Here is a 22,525-nt window from a genome sequence, read left to right on the forward strand (position 1 = left end):
AGAAAGACTGAGCAAAAAACAGTTTGTCATGACTTATAATTCAGAATAAACAAAGTAACTGTCCTTTAACTAAGTTACTTTTCATGTAGAAAGGATGTTGAGTTGAGAAATCAAGAAAGTTATTTCTGTAGGTGGATTTTCTGTGCACTGTAGAAAATTAGGATCCAGATGGAAGTGAAACAATTTTAGTGTCCAAAAATTAATAATGTTGCCACAACCAGAAACTGTAAAATTAAGAAAACCAATGCTGTCTTTCATAGAAGCTACAAAACTGTCTACATCAGCCATACCACCTTTCCAGGCAAAAAATATATCATCAGTGTAAGTTTATACATAACAATGTTATGAAAATCTGGAAGGAAGGATAAATGTTCAAGTTTGTCCGCAAGAATGTTTGACTTCCCTGGAATGTGTGTTGCCACGAGAAAGCAGTTGGAAGAGATCGCCCATTCCCACACTCTCATGGCTTCTCGACATAGGTGATAAGACTTGGTTCCTCCCTGCTTGTTGATGTACCAGACAATCGACATATTGTCTGTCTGGATTGCAATTGTCCCTGTGGGAAGAGAGGCATAAAGAGCTTCAACTCTAAAAGGACTGGTCTCATCTCTAGGACATTTATATGCAAGTTGGTCATCAGGGAGGACCAAGTGCCTTGGACCATCTGTCCCAGTCAATGCCCCCTACCAGAGCTTGGAGGCATCCATGGTCACTGTGGTTTTGGAAGGAGGGAGGACGAATGGATGTCCTACATAAAGAGCCTGAGAGTGAAGACACCATAGGAGGGATTCCTTGCAGACTATGTCCTATGGGACAGTCCATGGGCAGTTTGAGAAAAGATCATTGCACCACTAGGGTCCACTGAAGTACCCTCATGTGAAGGCGAGCCACTAACAGAATAGTTATAGTAGCTGCCATCAATCCCAACACTCTGAGAACAAGAAAAGCGAGGAGAAGGATGGTCATAAAGGATCTGAATTACATGTAGTTGAAGGGACTGAATCCTGCCTGGGGAAAAGAAGGCCATACATTCTGTTGTGTCTAGTCAGGCTCCTACGAAGTCGATGACCTGGACTGGATCCATTTTAGACTTTGAAAGATTGATAATTATGCCCAAGGTCGAGGCTAGGTGAAGGAAAATTCCTGGCCTGAAGAAGTCGATGCTTGGTGGGAGAAGTGAGGAGCCATTTGTCCAAGTAAGGAAACACGTGGAATCCGAGCAGTCTCAGGTGAGCTGCAACTACTGCCATTGCTTTGGTAAACACCCTGGGGGTTGTGGTGAGTCCAAAGGGAAGTACCCTAAACTGGAAGTGTTTGGTTCCCAGATGGGGTTGTGGTGAGTCCAAAGGGAAGTACCCTAAACTGGAAGTGTTTGGTTCCCAGATGGATGCGGAGGAACCTTCTGGAGCATCTGTCCATCTTGACGTGGTAATACGCATCCTGAAGGTCTACTGAGCACATCCAATCATCCTTCTGTAGAAAGGGCAGAATGGACTGTATTGTGACCATCCGGAATTTTGTTTTGGCAACAGACTCATTTAGGTAAGGGAGATCCAGAATTGGTCTGAAGTCCCCGGTCTTTTTGGCACCAAAAATAATCTTGAATAGATGCCCAATCCAAACTGGTCTTGGGGGAATGGTCTGGATGACTCTTTTTGCCAGCAGCTTTGTGATTTCCAGGGCTGCCCCCTCCTTTTGATTGGGTGGCATATTGGAGAGGTTTTGTCTTGGACTTGGGGATTTAAGGAATGAAATGGTGTAACCTCTGGATATTATTTTTAACACACAATAATCAGCAGTGATGGCATCCCAGACTATTGGGTGTTAAGGAAAGATGTCCTCTCATTTCCTCCACAGTAGAGCAGTTGGGCAATCCTTCAAGATCATTGAAAGGGCCTGTCCGAGAACATATCTCAAGACCCCTGATTTCGTGGACCCCCCCCCTCTGGAGTGGAATCAGTGCCAGCCACTGGAATCATTTCCTCTTCTGCCTCTGGAGGAAATGTCTCCCTCAGAGTCCTGGAAAATGCCTCGAGACTTTCAAAACCATAGCTTCTTACCACCATGCTGATTCCTGGAGTAGGATCATCCATCTTTTTTGCTCTGGGAGAGAATGTCTCCATCAGTGGGACTAAATAGAGATGATCTGTCAAAGGGCGCATTAATGAAAGACACCTTGAAGGGTTCATATAGCTGCACTCAGGCATGATGCCTAATGGCAATGCCCAAACCAGCTGCCTTTGAGGTGACTTCCACTGCATGGGAAAGTAGCATGGGTGTGTTGGAGATACAACAGAGGGTGGCCATTCTGAAGGAGAAGTTCTTGTCCTCTTCAGACATGGAACCCAGAGTAGAAGCAAAAAGTTGTTTAATGAGGTCTCTCTGAAGTCTGATCACATATGCCAGATAATTCAGTGCATGCAGAGAAAAGGCCATTGAATAGCTTGACCTGCTTACCGTATCTGTCCATTGTCCTTGACTCCCTTGTCAGGAGGATGGACTGAAGAACTCTCCTGGGCCAGCTCTTTCTTAGTGGCTGCTGCAACCACCATCGCATCAACCAGGACACCTTTAGTCCAGTAGGCTCTGTCTCGGGGTGTGCTAAGTACCTTATCAGGGTGCTTAACAATGGGCACTTCCATGTCCAGTTCCTTCTATGCCCTGCGGGATATCAAGTCACTCAGGGGGCCCGCAGGGGGGGAACTAGGATGTAGATAGACTTGTTCCAAACTTTTCCAGGAACACGGACTCAGAGTTGGGTTTGTGGGTAGACCCTTCCACTTTTTTGTCAAAGAATTTCCATGATGTCTCTAAAAGTGACATCCTTAGGTGGGGATCTGGGGGACCCTCCCCTTCACCCAACTCCATGTCTTCTGTTAGGGATTCCAGTGGGGAATCCAAGTGCCTCCTTTTGGATGTGTGCTTCCGGTACACCTTCTTGGGGGGATACACAGGGAATGTGTCAGAGGACTTGGGGTGTTCCTGATGAGAAGCCACCTGAGAACTTCTTGGAACAGGCTGTTCCAAAGGAGACAGGAGAGAGAGAGAGAGAGATCTGGTGCAGTTACCTCAGAAGGGAGGGGGATAGGATCCGAGGGAGGGAGAGTCAAGGTTCTTGTGGCAGCCAAGAGAACCCTCTCCATTACTTCGAAGGCCGAGGGCAAACAAGAGTCTAAGGGCAACTCTGTCAGGGCTGAAGCCACCGACGTCAAAGCCCAATGAATCCCTGCTGCTCCCAGTGCTGAAGGTGGAGTCAAAACTGAACTGTCAAGAGCCAAGGTGCTGACAGGGAGGAAAAGCTCCGAAAGCCTGGCAGCTGAAGCCAACACCTTGGACTTGACACTGAAGCAGACTACTCAATGTGACAGTCGGCATCAAAGTAAGGTACCTATCGGCACTGGTGTCTCAAAACTCAGGATCATTGGATCAGAGGGCTCCAAACCCAAAATCTAGATTGGAGAAGGAGAAATGAGCATAAAGGTAGGCTGTGGGCTCTTGGCTCCAGAGGGATATGGAACTGGCAAAACTCCCAACTGAATCTACTCCTTCAGAAATTTCCTCATCAGCCCATCTATCTGAGATTCTGAGAGGCTCTGGGAGGACCTGGCAGAAGAAGCTGTTGACCCCGGCCTGGAGTGGTGCCTGGGTGATGCCAACAGAAGAAACTTTGGGAAGGGGCCCATCGGCTTCAGTAAAAAGCACAGAGAATGGAGCCAAGGGGATGAAGCAGAAGTAGTCAGGAGAATTTTGGTGGGCTTTTCTCCCACAGGAACTGATGCTCTATTGGGAGACCACTTCATAGACTTATCCTTGTCTTTGAGTTTCTCAAGACCCTTGTCACTGGCTTTTTTTTTTTTTGAGGGGGTTTGAGCCCCTGACATTGCAAAAGAGGTAGAGGCAGGAAGAAGGACCTTCAGGATTAACTTATTCTTTCTATCAATAAGCATGTGCTAATTAAAGCCCGTGCATATTGAACAGGAGGAATCTAAATGGGCCGCTCCTAAACAAACTACATACAGAGTGTAGGCATCAGAAGGCAGAATTTTATGCCCACACTCTGTGCATTTCTTGAAGCCTGCTGGCTTGGAATCAGCCATGGCAGGACATGACGACGACAAAAACACACACTAAGTATAGAAGAAAGGAAAGAGAGAGAGATCCTACTTTTTTCTTCGTCTTTTTTTTTTTAAACTAACAAGAGACAGACAGGGTAGGAAGGGAGTTCAAAGAGAAAAAATATAATAATAATAATGCACTTGCATACCAAAAATATCACTGAAATTTCCCCAGAGGAAGCTCAGAGATGGAACCCCGTGGCTGTTCAAATGAGCGATAAACGAGATCTGAGGAGTGGAGAGAGAGTGGGACACTATGGGTAGGACAGGAGGAGCCCAGTTTTCAGTTCCAAGGCTGGAGTACTTGGGCAAGTCAAATCCATTGTCAGATCAAAGACCCACAGGTTGAAGACCAAATGAAGACAACTTCAGATCACGGCTTTTATCAAAATTAAGTTCTAAGCCTTTATTTTACAATCATATGAATACATTTGCTAAATAAGCATTAAAATGATTTTTCTGTATTAGAAATAAAAGCTCCAATTTTTATATCATCTATATATTTTGGTAATCAATAACTGCTACATGAAAAAATGAATGCAAAAACCATGTTAAAGAGGACTACTCCAAAAGCCAAATCTTATAATACTCCAAGAGCCAAATCTTTTAGTACTCCTATTGAAACAAGTGACCAATTCATTCTCTGGAATCTATTTTTAATCAGCATGCAACCTATTCACTCATATAGAATGCTGTCAAAAGCTTTAGGTAACTTCAAGTAAACCACTGCAATACTGTAACCAGGGTATACAGGTTGATAGGGAGTAATTCAGAATGGATATTTTTATTTCAAAGGTGAATATTGCTTCTGCAGGTGTGATGTAAATCTAAATACTAGAAACAGAATCTTCAGAGAAATCAGTTACAACCTCCTCCTCTCTAGGTGTCGTATTAGTTCCCCAATATCTTTCCTTAATGCACAAAATTGTGATCCTGAATCCAGTTTAATGGTACACCTGGAGAAGACTATTCCTTCCTTATTTGAGAATTAGTGACTAGTTAAGCTGTATATGCTGCACTGGCAAATAGCTTTTTCCTCTAAAAGTGACTGAACCCATGTCTGAGCAAAACAATTTATCCTTTTTACACCTTAAACTGATAATCTTATAAAACTACTAAACAGTATCTTTAGCAAACCGCCTCACCTTTCACATCTGTCATATCGTACTAACACGCTAGATGCACCTGCTTGCTGAAAGACAATATTTAATCTCAAAGGCCCTGATTTGTCCAGCAGTTGCCTGAATCAACACATTTTTTTTCAATAACTTCACAAAAATGGAGTCCTAAACGAACGAGAGAGATGCCATGGGAAAAAAAAAGGATAATCAGGTACAATATACTAAATTAAACAAACATACCTGATTATCCTTTTATTTTGTCTCATATCTCCTGTACTTGCAAAGCATCTTGGTTTCTTTTATTTATTTATTTTTTTAGTTAAAAAAAAAAAAAAAAAAAAAAAAGCAACGGAGATATTCCTTTCTCCATTGCTTCCTTCACATAGCACTGGTGTACTGCGAAAGTGTGGGAATGCTCGCCCCTCATGCATGCACTGTACATCAGCAATGCCCTAGGATACTAAGGCAAAAGTGGAAGAGCAGCATGACGCTGTTATACAAAGACATTACTTAAGAAAAATAAGTAATTTTTTCCCTTAAAATAATGTCATTGTATAATAGCAATAACCGACTCTGTGGTGTGGTATATTGAAGATGTACCCATGTTTGCCTTTGTTAAATCACTCAGGCTTCTCCCTCATGATTAAATCACACCAACCATGGGTAAATGTTCAATATACCACACCAACGTTGTCGGTTATTGCTTAAATATTAAGAGGTATGCCAACAGAATAATGTATACAAATACATTCTGATGCTATGTCAGGTATACATCCTCCCAGGAAAGTGCAATCAGTACACAGCTGTAGAAATAAGTGGGCATAGAGATAAACAGCAAGCTTAGATGGCACTGGGAAGTAATAAGAAACAAAAGAATGGGTGAACAATATGTGAACTTGTAATCCACAATAAAGTTTACATTTTCTTTGGCATTTCAAATTTTAATACTGAATATGATCAGTTCTTATTGTGTCATTATATTAAGAATATGCCATAAACACAGCAATTTTGGTACTACATTGATCCTGTTAGCTTTGAACTTTTCCCTGAATGTTGTAATTAGTCTGTTTAAACTCTTCTGCTTATATTCTTGTTTCAGAATGCTTACATACTTTTGCCTACTACAAAAGAAAGTTGCTTTCCTTCTACCAGCCATATACAAATCAGATATATCTTTTTATTTCAATAAATATATTTTGAATTAGATGTATTTATTGTTACACTATTTAAATCAAAAAGAAAATAAGGATGTTCAGTATCCAAATGATTGCTGATGCTCCCCCTAAACTACATCTGTGTGTGGGAAAACATACATGTATAACCAAAGAACACAAATGCAAGAAATACTCTAGTGATTCCCATGACTAAAAGAAGCTTGAGAAGATCATTTCAAAAAGGGAGTACAGAAACATCAGACTGAGACATGAATAACAGCAGAAATAGTTAAATTATTTACTTCATAAATTTACATTAGTATGAAAAGATCATAGTTTACATACGTCTTTTAGACATACTTAATGTGTTTTGCAGAAGCAGTGCATCATCCTGTAATCCACACATCTGAATTTTGTGATACCTGCATTACATGTTCTGCTATAAAACGGCACCATCCCCATAGAATCATGATTTGCTTTAAAACCTATACACAATTATAGAAATAAACCCGTGTAAAACTAAAAATCAGGAGACAAGACTCCCCATTATCTATGTGGAAAAGCAAGACTCTTGGTTGTTTCTATGGAAGAGCTTGCTTAGCCATTCATAACATAATGGCTGCTACACACAGCAATAAGTAACCTTTGTTTTCCTGACATGGACGGAGTCCACACTCTGTTCTGTGTCCTGTAATTTCTCTTATTATCACTAGGTGTCACTAATTCCCCTTACAATCCTTTATATGTCTTCATTCAAAAAGCATACAGCATGCACAGCAGAAACATAATAGCTGTTAGAAGCTCATTACACAACATCCCATATGGTCTAGCGGTTAGGATTCCTGGTTTTCACCCAGGCGGCCCGGGTTCGACTCCCGGTATGGGAATGAAAGTTTTTTTTCCCCCCTTTCTTTTTAATATTCACATCACTGCAAAAATAAACTACAATAATTTAAATACTTTGAAATAGCATTTCTAACAGGTTTTCAAACTGTGTTTATCTGCAGCATTACACTTTTTCAGGTTTTTCCCAACACCTGAGCAGTGCTGGTACTGTTAAAAATGAGAATATGATCACTAAGTACATGACACTCAAACTGAAATCTATAGTTGACAATCAAAAAAGCATAATATAAGACAAAATAAAACAGGTTAATTAAAGCAATAATAGATATATATATATATATTTTTACAAGCAATAAAAACATCTATATAAATGTAAAAACAAGATAATTAATAGGAGAAAGGTATAATTCCATTTGCTTAGTTTAACAATTCTACTAAAATGGGCTGGTTGTGAAGCCAATAGTAAATACATTCTGGAAATAACTTTTTTTTCATAAAAATCTTCCTTTGTAAAGAAATTTACAGAAATAAGAATACTATTTTAGGACAGCAACAACCGGAGTGCATTTCTACTATAAATGAGAAGGAAGTAACACTAACGACAAAACTAATTCAGCACACTGGCCTTTAAGGGCAATGTCAGGGATAAAACTGGGCTACTGCCATCAGCCAGAATAGAGATAAGAGGTCATCAAGGTCTAAAAGGAAAAAAGTATCTTAAGCGATGTGCTCTACTTACAAAAAGATTACAATCTGCTCCCAGTTAACTATAACTCCTAGTGCAACACATTACTAAAATGTGCTCATACGTGCAGCAATACTACCTTTGTCACACTATTAGGTACTTTACTGTACACACATTCATTAATTTATAACTTCCCATATGGTCTAGCGGTTAGGATTCCTGGTTTTCACCCAGGTGGCCCGGGTTCGACTCCCGGTATGGGAATAAAAATTTTGTGCATCTCTAAGTTGTACGAAAATCTTTCATAGTCACTCAACTTATAAGGGTATAGCATCTAGTTTCAGGGAAGTCATCATGCCACTGTACACAGCCATCAGACCTATCATTGGCAATAATGGCCCATTTTCTAGGTAGCTCAGCAAGCACGGTCCACAACTAGAATGTCCAGAGAGGTTCCTCAGAAAAAGAATACAGGGTGTAAGCAATGTCCTATGCAGATCTTCTCAATACCCTGTCTCTGTACTCTTGTTTCCTAACACTGCTGAAAGACGATTTACACTTGGTATACCAGGCATACACGAAGCCTATTCTGATGGAACTTTTGCATATCCTCAAAATAATGAGCACCAGAACTATTAGATCTAAGCATTTAAACTTTGCTTGTGACTTAAATAGGACATGTTGGAGGGGTAGGTTTGTATCTCAGAGAATCCCCATTTTCTGGAATATTCTTCCCATCTACAGGAAACCATTCCCTAACCCTATTCAAGTGCAACCTAAACCAGTGGATGGAAAATTGGAAATTCACCCTGGTCTGACACCTATGTCTCTGATGCAGCCATTAAATCATGCCATAAGTAACATACACCCCACCCAAAAATAATCTCTAAGGTCAAATAACTTCTGAGCTACATTTGGCTAGCATGGCTAGGCTGACAAAGGTCCCAGTGGTCAACAGACTAGTATATACCTACGAACCTATGCCTTTATTTTTGAGGAAATGGCAGACAGCAAAAACAGTTTGTCTATGAAAAACAGGATTCCTGGCACTTACCACAGCGTTTACACCTCAGTCCACAAAAGACAACTAACTACATGATGCATTGGGGCAAACTATGCAGTTGTATAAAAGAAGCATAAATTCCATGGTAATGGGAATGAGACAAGAAGCAAAATCACAGTCAGTAAATAAACCATGCAGCTAAGAAAAACAATTTAAAAAAAACATCCCAGTGCTAACAACATAATTGTATGCGATCACTTTTTATGCAAGCAATAATGCCCATCAAGGAGGGTGTTATCAGGGAATTAAACACCCACCTAAGTGTATTGTAAGGACATAAGTTGCAAGCAGAAGGCCTTGCCTCCCCTGGAAGAGTATTTCCTTGATAACATCAACCCTAGAGGGCATAATTGTGCTTAAAGAATGTCTTGTATGATAAATTGTTATGCATTTTTATATTACTATGTACTTTTTTATATATGTGACATAAAACAGCTTCTCCTCCTAATGTTTCACATTTGCTGTAGTGTACATAATTGTTGTTGAAGGAAGCATTTTACATCTAAAATGTAAGTTGTGTAAATATTTAATTTACACACATTCAGAAGCACAGACACATATAAACACAGAGACATGCCCAATAGTTGTAGCCACTTTGCTGACTGAATACACCTCAGATTCTCAGTTTTTGTTTGTTTTTTAGACTTACATTTACATTACTGAAAAAATTATCTATAATAATTTAAACGCTTTCAAAATCACTTAGAAGTACTGTTTCAAACTGTGTTATTGCTGTTAATTATCAGACAGTATTCCATCACTGTTATCTTCAGCATTACAGTTTTTCAAAGGTTTTTATTAACACCCGAGTAGTGCTGGTACTGTTAAAAATTAGTGTATGATCACCAAGTACCTGGTACTCAAACACAAATTCCATAGTTGACAATCATTTGAAAAAGCATAAGATATGAGAAAATAAAACAGATTAACTGAAGCAAGAAAAATATATATTTTTTATTTTATATTCTACAAGCAATTAATACATTTGTATAAATATAAAAACAAAATAACTAAATAGGAGAAAGGTATAACTCCATTTGCTTAGTTTTAACAATTCAAGTAAAATAGGCTGGTTGTGAAGCCAGTAGTAAATACATTCTGGAAATAACATTTTTTCCACAAAAAATCTTCCATTGTGAAGAAAGTTACAGAAATAAAAACATCTTTTTAAGAGGGCAGCAACCAGAATGCAGTTCTAATGTAAATCAGAAGCAAGCAATACTAATGACAAAACTAATTCAGCACACTGACCTTTAAATGCAATGTCAGGGATACAACTTCGTCTGGAGCAACCCGCCAAAGACAAGGGTCATCAGGGTCTAAAAGGAAAAAGTATCTTAAAGGAATGTGCTCTACTTATAAAAAGATTCTGTTACAATCCCAGTGCAAGACATTACTAAGATGTGCTCATATGTACAGCAAGACTACCTTTATCACACTATCACGTACTTTACTGTACACACATCCTCTAATTTATAACTTCCCATATGGTCTAGCGGTTAGGATTCCTGGTTTTCACCCAGGCGGCCCGGGTTCGACTCCCGGTATGGGAAAGAATATTTTATGTGTCTTAAGGTTGTAAGAAAATCTTTCTTAGTCATGCAACTTATAAAAAAAGGGGGGGGGGTCTATACCACATTGTCGAACAAACTATTTAGCAAATACTGATTTGTTGAATTCTATTAGTCGAAACCCCTGTCTATCGAATGATTATTTTAGCAAATTATTTCCCTGGGGAAAAAACAGTAGGCCATCATTGGGAATTTGCCCTTTTCCCCACTGTAGTGTGATCTTGGAGTTGGCATATTTAGTTAGGAAGGTGTGGGGGGCATATTCCCCCACCTGTGTGGGTTTTAAACCTTGTTATTTTTATGACGATTGGTGGTAGACCTACTTTTGCTTAAAACATCATTCGATGGATAGAGCTTTCGACAGAGTTTGACGACTAGGTATTTAGTAAATACTTCGTTCAACAATGTGATATAGACCCACTAAGAGTATAGCATCTAGATTCAGGGAAGTCATCATGCCATTGTACTCAGCCATCATTGGCTATAATACTCCTTTCTGTAAGTACTTGAGTAAGTTTGTGTCTTTCAGCTTTCCCTGGTTAGGGGTCGCCACAGCAGAACTCCAATCCACTAATGATTGGCAGTTGATTTTTACATACCGGCTTGCCAGGCCTGATGCACAACCTTCAACAAAGGTATGCCCATTCACGCATGTCTCCACACAGAAGACGCTCTAGCTGAGAATCGAACTGGACAGCGTCTTACTGAGAGGCGACAATGCTACCGCAGCACCACCACCGCGAGGTACCTGAGTAAGTATAACCCACAAACAGAATATCTGCAGAGGTACCTAATAAAAAGAATACAGGATGTAAACATAATGTCCTATGCAGATTGTCTCAATACCCTGTCTCTGTACACTGCTGAAAAGCGATTTACGCTTGGCATACCTCAAAATGAGGAGCACCAGAACTACTAGATCTAAGTAGTAGTATCTACCACAAGAGGAGTGGTTCTTGGCCCAGGAATTCTAGTTTATTGATCATTCGGGAAGTTGTCCATCTCTTTCAACTTTCTGGTTTAAAAGACCACATCTGCGCTTGTTTCCCATCTTTCCTGTAACTAACCTACTGGAAAGCACTAGAAAGCTTTAAACTGATACAAGTCTTCTAGCTTAAAATAGACTTTGGATTGATTATCAGTTTTCTGTATTTTCTTGCTGTATTTTACTGTTTTCCCCTAAACGCTGATTTTCAAGCACTTATTGTGATTTAAAAGCTTGCTTTTTCACATATTGTACTTATTTGACTGCCTGCACTTTTAAAAAGTTGTTTTTTATTTAAATAAACTGTTTAACTGTTGTAGGCTACACACTAAAGTGTGATAGCCTTTTCTGATCGCTTATAGTCGTTTAAAGCTGTTTTAAGTGTACTTTTTACTGTTTTGCCTTATCTTTTCAAAAATAAAAATAAAAAATTCTTGTTTCCGCCTTTCTAAGCTAGTATAGTCCAGCTTTCAGGCTAGTGCTGAATTCAGGGCTGTGTTACAAGTTTCTGAGTTGCCCATATCTTACTTGGATAGAGGGAAGTTTCTCTGTTCACCTGTGAGAGAGGGGAACTTTGAGCAGCCATCTGTCCCTGGAGGAGTGGTTCCAACCCAGAAGTTAGTAGATTGCGTTTGCACAGTTTTACGCACCGGGCAGCACCAGTTAGCTAGGGTTAAATTATTCTCAGCTCCACTGTCTCCTCTTCAGTTTTCACTTGAAACTAGTCTAACTAGCACTCAAAATGCATCCTACAGTCCAGCACTTGCTCAGACCTAATAGCAGGCACTAGTATACCCCGACACTTGACTGCCCAGCAGGGCAAGGCTCTTTATCCACCCCTCACCAACCAAGTGACTAAGCAGCTCACCCTACTATTCAGGCATGACCAAAGGGCAACTTCAGGTGTACTCTCCAGTCCAGCTGGTGAATCTGGGTATCCTGAGGCAATGTTACAACTGCCTCATGTACACAGACAGCCCTCTCCTCCTACCACAAAACACTAACATATGTGAGAGATGCAATTATACAGCCAAACTGGAGGCTAAGGTCTCTCCACCTAAGACTGGAACACACAGTCATGAGGAGAAGGTTAACACTTGCACCACACCTCCAGCCTCACATAAACCTACTAAACCATCACTGGCAAAAAATACACAAAATCATACTTGGAGGCTCTAAAAAAACCTGCAAAAGCATCAGAGAGCTCCAAAGCAGACACCCACAAAACCTGCACCTCCCGTTACAAACCAGACAACACGTAAAACACAAAATCAATGTGCCGCACAATCACAGCCCTTAAGGCGAAATAACCTACCTAACACGCTAGTAATAGGTGACTCAACAGTCAGGCACACTGACGCCCCACTCACTAGGCTGGACAAGAAGAAGGTTACTGTTAGCTGCCTGTCGGGATCCAGAATCTGCCACATAACACAAGCACTCAGGTCACTCCAGAACAAGTACAAATATGACTCTGTCACTGTTCATGTTGGTGTGAATGACCTGAGACGTATCTCCCTGAACTACATGAAAAGAGACATGGAAAAGCTTTCTGATCATGTAGCCCAGGTGGGTATGACCCTGACCCTGAGTAGCATCCTGCCCTCACCAAGAATGATACCTCAGTATAAAGAAAAAAATATCAATTTCAACAATTGGCTAAGCTTCTGGTGTCATTCAAAGGGGATCCAGTGCCTGTCAGCCTGGGATGACATGCTCGACAAGCCGCATTGCTTCACAAGAGACGGCTTGCACCTGTCACCCCTTGGCTTTCGAATACTGGCCAAGACTCTTGCTGCCCCCATAGTGCCTTTTTTAGGTAAGGCTCAAAATTCAAACCCACCTCCGTAAACAGCACAAGTAAAAAAATGAGGGTTATGCTACTCAACGCCAGGAGTTTAAATCTCAAAAAGGAATGCGCTCAAAGCACTCCTAAGTATGGAGAACGTCGACATCTGTGCAGTAACTGAAACCTGGCTCAAGGCTCCAGAAAGCACTCCAGCACTACAGGGCTATAACTCATACCACACATTTCGCCACAGAACACGGACCGAAACACAAAAGGAGGGGGTGTATCCATAGTCATTAAGGATACCCACACTTCCAGGTTAGTGGCGCAGCATGATACCTCTGAGATCATCCATGTACAACTAACATCGGGCAAATCTGCAATGCAAATTGTGGCCTGCTACAGATCACCCTCCATGACCCAAGACCACCACTCCGCCTTTCTGGAGACACTGGAAAGCATGAAGGTCCTACCAAACACCCTGATATTGGGCGATTTCAAATACCCTACCATTAACTGGGAAAACTACTTGAGTACAAACTCCCAGGCTCAGTGCTTCCTGGTATTTATCAACTCAAATGCCCTGGATCAGCTGGTAAACACCCCTACCAGAGGCCACAACATATTGGACCTGGTCATCACCAACATGGGTGACAGGCGTTCCGTACTGGAGGTCAACCCCGTCACTGGTTAGATCAGGCCATAAACTAATCACCCTGGATGTCCACACCCCACCACCACCCCCAACCAAGGAAACCACAGTGAAAAACTTTTTTAAAGCAAACTTCACCTTACTTAAGGCAGAGGTGGTAAGTTTCACAGCACCCACGCTAAAGGATAACACTGCCCAAGATGCAGAATCCTTTACAATTGTATTCTTTGAGCACCTACAAGGATGCATGGATCGTGCCATCCCTAGCAAAACCAAGACTCACTCCCCTAAGAGAAGGAAACCAGTCTGCTGGACCCCTGCCATAAACAGGTTATACAACAAAAGGAGGAAACTAGTTCAGAAAAAAATCAAATCCCAAGAAGGAAAGACATCCCTGATCAGTATCAGTAAGAAACTAAGGTCCCTCATAAAATCATCCAAGGCTAACTTCGAAAGGAAAATAGCCAAGGATTCGAAAGATAACCACAAAGCCTTCTTTACCTATGTCAAGAATCTAAATGGCAACATGCAAATGAGCTCTGAGCTAGTGCAAAATAGCACAAAATATACTGAACCTACTGATATTGCCAACATCCTGGCAGATAGATTCAGTGCAAGCTTCACCTCCCTCTCACCTTCAAAAGGGCCCACAACAATACCAGAAATGTGTAGTGCCCCGGAAATCACAGAAGCACAGGTGAAAACAGCACTTTCAAAAGCCAAAAACACAGCATCAATGGGGCCAGATGTTGTTCCAGGCTGCGTCTTGCACGAACTACAGAACAAACTAACCCCCCACCTAAACATGCTGTTCAACCTCAGCCTCTCCACAGGCTACATGCCCATAGAATGGCGCACAGCAACGGTTATTCCACAAAGGAGGGGCCACAACTGACCCTGTTAACTATCACCCCATAAGCCTGACTAGCCTGGTCTGCAAGGCTATGGAGCGCATCATCATGGAACTCATTAACAAAGACATTGAGAACCTCCAAACACTTGACCCGGCCCAGTTCGGCTTAGTTAAGGGAAGATCATGCCTACTAAACCTGGTTGACTTCTTCGAGACAGTCAGCAAGGCCACAGACAAGGGAAAGGTGGTTCACAGAGCCTACCTTAATCTCGCCAAGGCGTTCAACACCATTCCTCACTCAGGTATTATAGAAAAACTCACCAGCCTAAACATAAACCCTTATGTCACAAGATGGAGTGCCAAATGACTTACAGACAGAACTCAGACGGTAAGAATAGCAATATGATTTGCTTTAAAACCTATACACAATTATAGAAATAAACCCGTGTAAAACTAAAAATCAGGAGACAAGACTCCCCATTATCTATGTGGAAAAGCAAGACTCTTGGTTGTTTCTATGGAAGAGCTTGCTTAGCCATTCATAACATAATGGCTGCTACACACAGCAATAAGTAACCTTTGTTTTCCTGACATGGACGGAGTCCACACTCTGTTCTGTGTCCTGTAATTTCTCTTATTATCACTAGGTGTCACTAATTCCCCTTACAATCCTTTATATGTCTTCATTCAAAAAGCATACAGCATGCACAGCAGAAACATAATAGCTGTTAGAAGCTCATTACGCAACATCCCATATGGTCTAGCGGTTAGGATTCCTGGTTTTCACCCAGGCGGCCCGGGTTCGACTCCCGGTATGGGAATGAAAGTTTTTTTTCCCCCCTTTCTTTTTAATATTCACATCACTGCAAAAATAAACTACAATAATTTAAATACTTTGAAATAGCATTTCTAACAGGTTTTCAAACTGTGTTTATCTGCAGCATTACACTTTTTCAGGTTTTTCCCAACACCTGAGCAGTGCTGGTACTGTTAAAAATGAGAATATGATCACTAAGTACATGACACTCAAACTGAAATCTATAGTTGACAATCAAAAAAGCATAATATAAGACAAAATAAAACAGGTTAATTAAAGCAATAATAGATATATATATATATATTTTTACAAGCAATAAAAACATCTATATAAATGTAAAAACAAGATAATTAATAGGAGAAAGGTATAATTCCATTTGCTTAGTTTAACAATTCTACTAAAATGGGCTGGTTGTGAAGCCAATAGTAAATACATTCTGGAAATAACTTTTTTTTCATAAAAATCTTCCTTTGTAAAGAAATTTACAGAAATAAGAATACTATTTTAGGACAGCAACAACCGGAGTGCATTTCTACTATAAATGAGAAGGAAGTAACACTAACGACAAAACTAATTCAGCACACTGGCCTTTAAGGGCAATGTCAGGGATAAAACTGGGCTACTGCCATCAGCCAGAATAGAGATAAGAGGTCATCAAGGTCTAAAAGGAAAAAAGTATCTTAAGCGATGTGCTCTACTTACAAAAAGATTACAATCTGCTCCCAGTTAACTATAACTCCTAGTGCAACACATTACTAAAATGTGCTCATACGTGCAGCAATACTACCTTTGTCACACTATTAGGTACTTTACTGTACACACATTCATTAATTTATAACTTCCCATATGGTCTAGCGGTTAGGATTCCTGGTTTTCACCCAGGCGGCCCGGGTTCGACTCCCGGTATGGGAATAAAAATTTTGTGCATCTCTAAGTTGTACGAAAATCTTTCATAGTCACTCAACTTATAAGGGTATAGCATCTAGTTTCAGGGAAGTCATCATGCCACTGTACACAGCCATCAGACCTATCATTGGCAATAATGGCCCATTTTCTAGGTAGCTCAGCAAGCACGGTCCACAACTAGAATGTCCAGAGAGGTTCCTCAGAAAAAAGAATACAGGGTGTAAGCAATGTCCTATGCAGATCTTCTCAATACCCTGTCTCTGTACTCTTGTTTCCTAACACTGCTGAAAGACGATTTACACTTGGTATACCAGGCATACACGAAGCCTATTCTGATGGAACTTTTGCATATCCTCAAAATAATGAGCACCAGAACTATTAGATCTAAGCATTTAAACTTTGCTTGTGACTTAAATAGGACATGTTGGAGGGGTAGGTTTGTATCTCAGAGAATCCCCATTTTCTGGAATATTCTTCCCATCTACAGGAAACCATTCCCTAACCCTATTCAAGTGCAACCTAAACCAGTGGATGGAAAATTGGAAATTCACCCTGGTCTGACACCTATGTCTCTGATGCAGCCATTAAATCATGCCATAAGTAACATACACCCCACCCAAAAATAATCTCTAAGGTCAAATAACTTCTGAGCTACATTTGGCTAGCATGGCTAGGCTGACAAAGGTCCCAGTGGTCAACAGACTAGTATATACCTACGAACCTATGCCTTTATTTTTGAGGAAATGGCAGACAGCAAAAACAGTTTGTCTATGAAAAACAGGATTCCTGGCACTTACCACAGCGTTTACACCTCAGTCCACAAAAGACAACTAACTACATGATGCATTGGGGCAAACTATGCAGTTGTATAAAAGAAGCATAAATTCCATGGTAATGGGAATGAGACAAGAAGCAAAATCACAGTCAGTAAATAAACCATGCAGCTAAGAAAAACAATTTAAAAAAAACATCCCAGTGCTAACAACATAATTGTATGCGATCACTTTTTATGCAAGCAATAATGCCCATCAAGGAGGGTGTTATCAGGGAATTAAACACCCACCTAAGTGTATTGTAAGGACATAAGTTGCAAGCAGAAGGCCTTGCCTCCCCTGGAAGAGTATTTCCTTGATAACATCAACCCTAGAGGGCATAATTGTGCTTAAAGAATGTCTTGTATGATAAATTGTTATGCATTTTTATATTACTATGTACTTTTTTATATATGTGACATAAAACAGCTTCTCCTCCTAATGTTTCACATTTGCTGTAGTGTACATAATTGTTGTTGAAGGAAGCATTTTACATCTAAAATGTAAGTTGTGTAAATATTTAATTTACACACACATTCAGAAGCACAGACACATATAAACACAGAGACATGCCCAATAGTTGTAGCCACTTTGCTGACTGAATACACCTCAGATTCTCAGTTTTTGTTTGTTTTTTAGACTTACATTTACATTACTGAAAAAATTATCTATAATAATTTAAACGCTTTCAAAATCACTTAGAAGTACTGTTTCAAACTGTGTTATTGCTGTTAATTATCAGACAGTATTCCATCACTGTTATCTTCAGCATTACAGTTTTTCAAAGGTTTTTATTAACACCCGAGTAGTGCTGGTACTGTTAAAAATTAGTGTATGATCACCAAGTACCTGGTACTCAAACACAAATTCCATAGTTGACAATCATTTGAAAAAGCATAAGATATGAGAAAATAAAACAGATTAACTGAAGCAAGAAAAATATATATTTTTTATTTTATATTCTACAAGCAATTAATACATTTGTATAAATATAAAAACAAAATAACTAAATAGGAGAAAGGTATAACTCCATTTGCTTAGTTTTAACAATTCAAGTAAAATAGGCTGGTTGTGAAGCCAGTAGTAAATACATTCTGGAAATAACATTTTTTCCACAAAAAATCTTCCATTGTGAAGAAAGTTACAGAAATAAAAACATCTTTTTAAGAGGGCAGCAACCAGAATGCAGTTCTAATGTAAATCAGAAGCAAGCAATACTAATGACAAAACTAATTCAGCACACTGACCTTTAAATGCAATGTCAGGGATACAACTTCGTCTGGAGCAACCCGCCAAAGACAAGGGTCATCAGGGTCTAAAAGGAAAAAGTATCTTAAAGGAATGTGCTCTACTTATAAAAAGATTCTGTTACAATCCCAGTGCAAGACATTACTAAGATGTGCTCATATGTACAGCAAGACTACCTTTATCACACTATCACGTACTTTACTGTACACACATCCTCTAATTTATAACTTCCCATATGGTCTAGCGGTTAGGATTCCTGGTTTTCACCCAGGCGGCCCGGGTTCGACTCCCGGTATGGGAAAGAATATTTTATGTGTCTTAAGGTTGTAAGAAAATCTTTCTTAGTCATGCAACTTATAAAAAAAGGGGGGGGTCTATACCACATTGTCGAACAAACTATTTAGCAAATACTGATTTGTTGAATTCTATTAGTCGAAACCCCTGTCTATCGAATGATTATTTTAGCAAATTATTTCCCTGGGGAAAAAACAGTAGGCCATCATTGGGAATTTGCCCTTTTCCCCACTGTAGTGTGATCTTGGAGTTGGCATATTTAGTTAGGAAGGTGTGGGGGGCATATTCCCCCACCTGTGTGGGTTTTAAACCTTGTTATTTTTATGACGATTGGTGGTAGACCTACTTTTGCTTAAAACATCATTCGATGGATAGAGCTTTCGACAGAGTTTGACGACTAGGTATTTAGTAAATACTGTTCAACAATGTGATATAGACCCACTAAGAGTATAGCATCTAGATTCAGGGAAGTCATCATGCCATTGTACTCAGCCATCATTGGCTATAATACTCCTTTCTGTAAGTACTTGAGTAAGTTTGTGTCTTTCAGCTTTCCCTGGTTAGGGTCACAGCAGAACTCCAATCCACTAATGATTGGCAGTTGATTTTACATACCGCTTGCCAGGCCTGATGCACAACCTTCAACAAAGGTATGCCCATTCACGCATGTCTCCACACAGAAGACGCTCTAGCTGAGAATCGAACTGGACAGCGTCTTACTGAGAGGCGACAATGCTACCGCAGCACCACCACCGAGGTACCTGAGTAAGTATAACCCACAAACAGAATATCTGCAGAGGTACCTAATAAAAAGAATACAGGATGTAAACATAATGTCCTATGCAGATTGTCTCAATACCCTGTCTCTGTACACTGCTGAAAAGCGATTTACGCTTGGCATACCTCAAAATGAGGAGCACCAGAACTACTAGATCTAAGTAGTAGTATCTACCACAAGAGGAGTGGTTCTTGGCCCAGGAATTCTAGTTTATTGATCATTCGGGAAGTTGTCCATCTCTTTCAACTTTCTGGTTTAAAAGACCACATCTGCGCTTGTTTCCCATCTTTCCTGTAACTAACCTACTGGAAAGCACTAGAAAGCTTTAAACTGATACAAGTCTTCTAGCTTAAAATAGACTTTGGATTGATTATCAGTTTTCTGTATTTTCTTGCTGTATTTTACTGTTTTCCCCTAAACGCTGATTTTCAAGCACTTATTGTGATTTAAAAGCTTGCTTTTTTCACATATTGTACTTATTTGACTGCCTGCACTTTTAAAAAGTTGTTTTTTATTTAAATAAACTGTTTAACTGTTGTAGGCTACACACTAAAGTGTGATAGCCTTTTCTGATCGCTTATAGTCGTTTAAAGCTGTTTTAAGTGTACTTTTTACTGTTTTTGCCTTATCTTTTCAAAAAATAAAAAATAAAAAAAATTCTTGTTTCCCGCCTTTCTAAGCTAGTATAGTCCAGCTTTCAGGCTAGTGCTGAATTCAGGGCTGTGTTACAAGTTTCTGAGTTGCCCATATCTTACTTGGATAGAGGGAAGTTTCTCTGTTCACCTGTGAGAGAGGGGAACTTTGAGCAGCCATCTGTCCCTGGAGGAGTGGTTCCAACCCAGAAGTTAGTAGATTGCGTTTGCACAGTTTTACGCACCGGGCAGCACCAGTTAGCTAGGGTTAAATTATTCTCAGCTCCACTGTCTCCTCTTCAGTTTTTCACTTGAAACTAGTCTAACTAGCACTCAAAATGCATCCTACAGTCCAGCACTTGCTCAGACCTAATAGCAGGCACTAGTATACCCCGACACTTGACTGCCCAGCAGGGCAAGGCTCTTTATCCACCCCTCACCAACCAAGTGACTAAGCAGCTCACCCTACTATTCAGGCATGACCAAAGGGCAACTTCAGGTGTACTCTCCAGTCCAGCTGGTGAATCTGGGTATCCTGAGGCAATGTTACAACTGCCTCATGTACACAGACAGCCCTCTCCTCCTACCACAAAACACTAACATATGTGAGAGATGCAATTATACAGCCAAACTGGAGGCTAAGGTCTCTCCACCTAAGACTGGAACACACAGTCATGAGGAGAAGGTTAACACTTGCACCACACCTCCAGCCTCACATAAACCTACTAAACCATCACTGGCAAAAAATACACAAAATCATACTTGGAGGCTCTAAAAAAACCTGCAAAAGCATCAGAGAGCTCCAAAGCAGACACCCACAAAACCTGCACCTCCCGTCACAAACCAGACAACACGTAAAACACAAAATCAATGTGCCGCACAATCACAGCCCTTAAGGCGAAATAACCTACCTAACACACTAGTAATAGGTGACTCAACAGTCAGGCACACTGACGCCCCACTCACTAGGCTGGACAAGAAGAAGGTTACTGTTAGCTGCCTGTCGGGATCCAGAATCTGCCACATAACACAAGCACTCAGGTCACTCCAGAACAAGTACAAATATGACTCTGTCACTGTTCATGTTGGTGTGAATGACCTGAGACGTATCTCCCTGAACTACATGAAAAGAGACATGGAAAAGCTTTCTGATCATGTAGCCCAGGTGGGTATGACCCTGACCCTGAGTAGCATCCTGCCCTCACCAAGAATGATACCTCAGTATAAAGAAAAATATCAATTTCAACAATTGGCTAAGCTTCTGGTGTCATTCAAAGGGGATCCAGTGCCTGTCAGCCTGGGATGACATGCTCGACAAGCCGCATTGCTTCACAAGAGACGGCTTGCACCTGTCACCCCTTGGCTTTCGAATACTGGCCAAGACTCTTGCTGCCCCCATAGTGCCTTTTTTAGGTAAGGCTCAAAATTCAAACCCACCTCCGTAAACAGCACAAGTAAAAAAATGAGGGTTATGCTACTCAACGCCAGGAGTTTAAATCTCAAAAAGGAATGCGCTCAAAGCACTCCTAAGTATGGAGAACGTCGACATCTGTGCAGTAACTGAAACCTGGCTCAAGGCTCCAGAAAGCACTCCAGCACTACAGGGCTATAACTCATACCACACATTTCGGCCACAGAACACGGACCGAAACACAAAAGGAGGGGGTGTATCCATAGTCATTAAGGATACCCACACTTCCAGGTTAGTGGCGCAGCATGATACCTCTGAGATCATCCATGTACAACTAACATCGGGCAAATCTGCAATGCAAATTGTGGCCTGCTACAGATCACCCTCCATGACCCAAGACCACCACTCCGCCTTTCTGGAGACACTGGAAAGCATGAAGGTCCTACCAAACACCCTGATATTGGGCGATTTCAAATACCCTACCATTAACTGGGAAAACTACTTGAGTACAAACTCCCAGGCTCAGTGCTTCCTGGTATTTATCAACTCAAATGCCCTGGATCAGCTGGTAAACACCCCTACCAGAGGCCACAACATATTGGACCTGGTCATCACCAACATGGGTGACAGGCGTTCCGTACTGGAGGTCAACCCCGTCACTGGTTAGATCAGGCCATAAACTAATCACCCTGGATGTCCACACCCCACCACCACCCCCAACCAAGGAAACCACAGTGAAAAACTTTTTTAAAGCAAACTTCACCTTACTTAAGGCAGAGGTGGTAAGTTTCAC

At 40.7% G+C, this 22,525-nt stretch overlaps 6 non-coding genes across 6 annotated transcripts; all 6 read left to right on the plus strand.

The window, feature by feature from the left end:
* Nucleotides 1-7,205: 7,205 nt before the first annotated feature.
* TRNAE-UUC lies at nucleotides 7,206-7,277 on the plus strand. Its single transcript has one exon. It is a non-coding gene; the product is annotated as a tRNA-Glu (tRNA).
* An 836-nt stretch (nucleotides 7,278-8,113) lies between these two features.
* TRNAE-UUC lies at nucleotides 8,114-8,185 on the plus strand. The gene has a single exon. It is a non-coding gene; the product is annotated as a tRNA-Glu (tRNA).
* A 2,280-nt stretch (nucleotides 8,186-10,465) lies between these two features.
* TRNAE-UUC lies at nucleotides 10,466-10,537 on the plus strand. Its single transcript has one exon. It is a non-coding gene; the product is annotated as a tRNA-Glu (tRNA).
* A 5,046-nt stretch (nucleotides 10,538-15,583) lies between these two features.
* Nucleotides 15,584-15,655, plus strand: TRNAE-UUC. The gene has a single exon. It is a non-coding gene; the product is annotated as a tRNA-Glu (tRNA).
* Nucleotides 15,656-16,491: 836 nt separating this feature from the next.
* Nucleotides 16,492-16,563, plus strand: TRNAE-UUC. Its single transcript has one exon. It is a non-coding gene; the product is annotated as a tRNA-Glu (tRNA).
* A 2,283-nt stretch (nucleotides 16,564-18,846) lies between these two features.
* On the plus strand, nucleotides 18,847-18,918 carry TRNAE-UUC. Its single transcript has one exon. It is a non-coding gene; the product is annotated as a tRNA-Glu (tRNA).
* Nucleotides 18,919-22,525: the final 3,607 nt, after the last annotated feature.

The sequence above is a fragment of the Protopterus annectens genome, chromosome 8.part0 (assembly GCF_019279795.1).
Source record: "Protopterus annectens isolate FY-2018-M chromosome 8.part0, PAN1.0, whole genome shotgun sequence".
Classification (NCBI taxonomy): Eukaryota; Metazoa; Chordata; order Ceratodontiformes; family Protopteridae; genus Protopterus; species Protopterus annectens.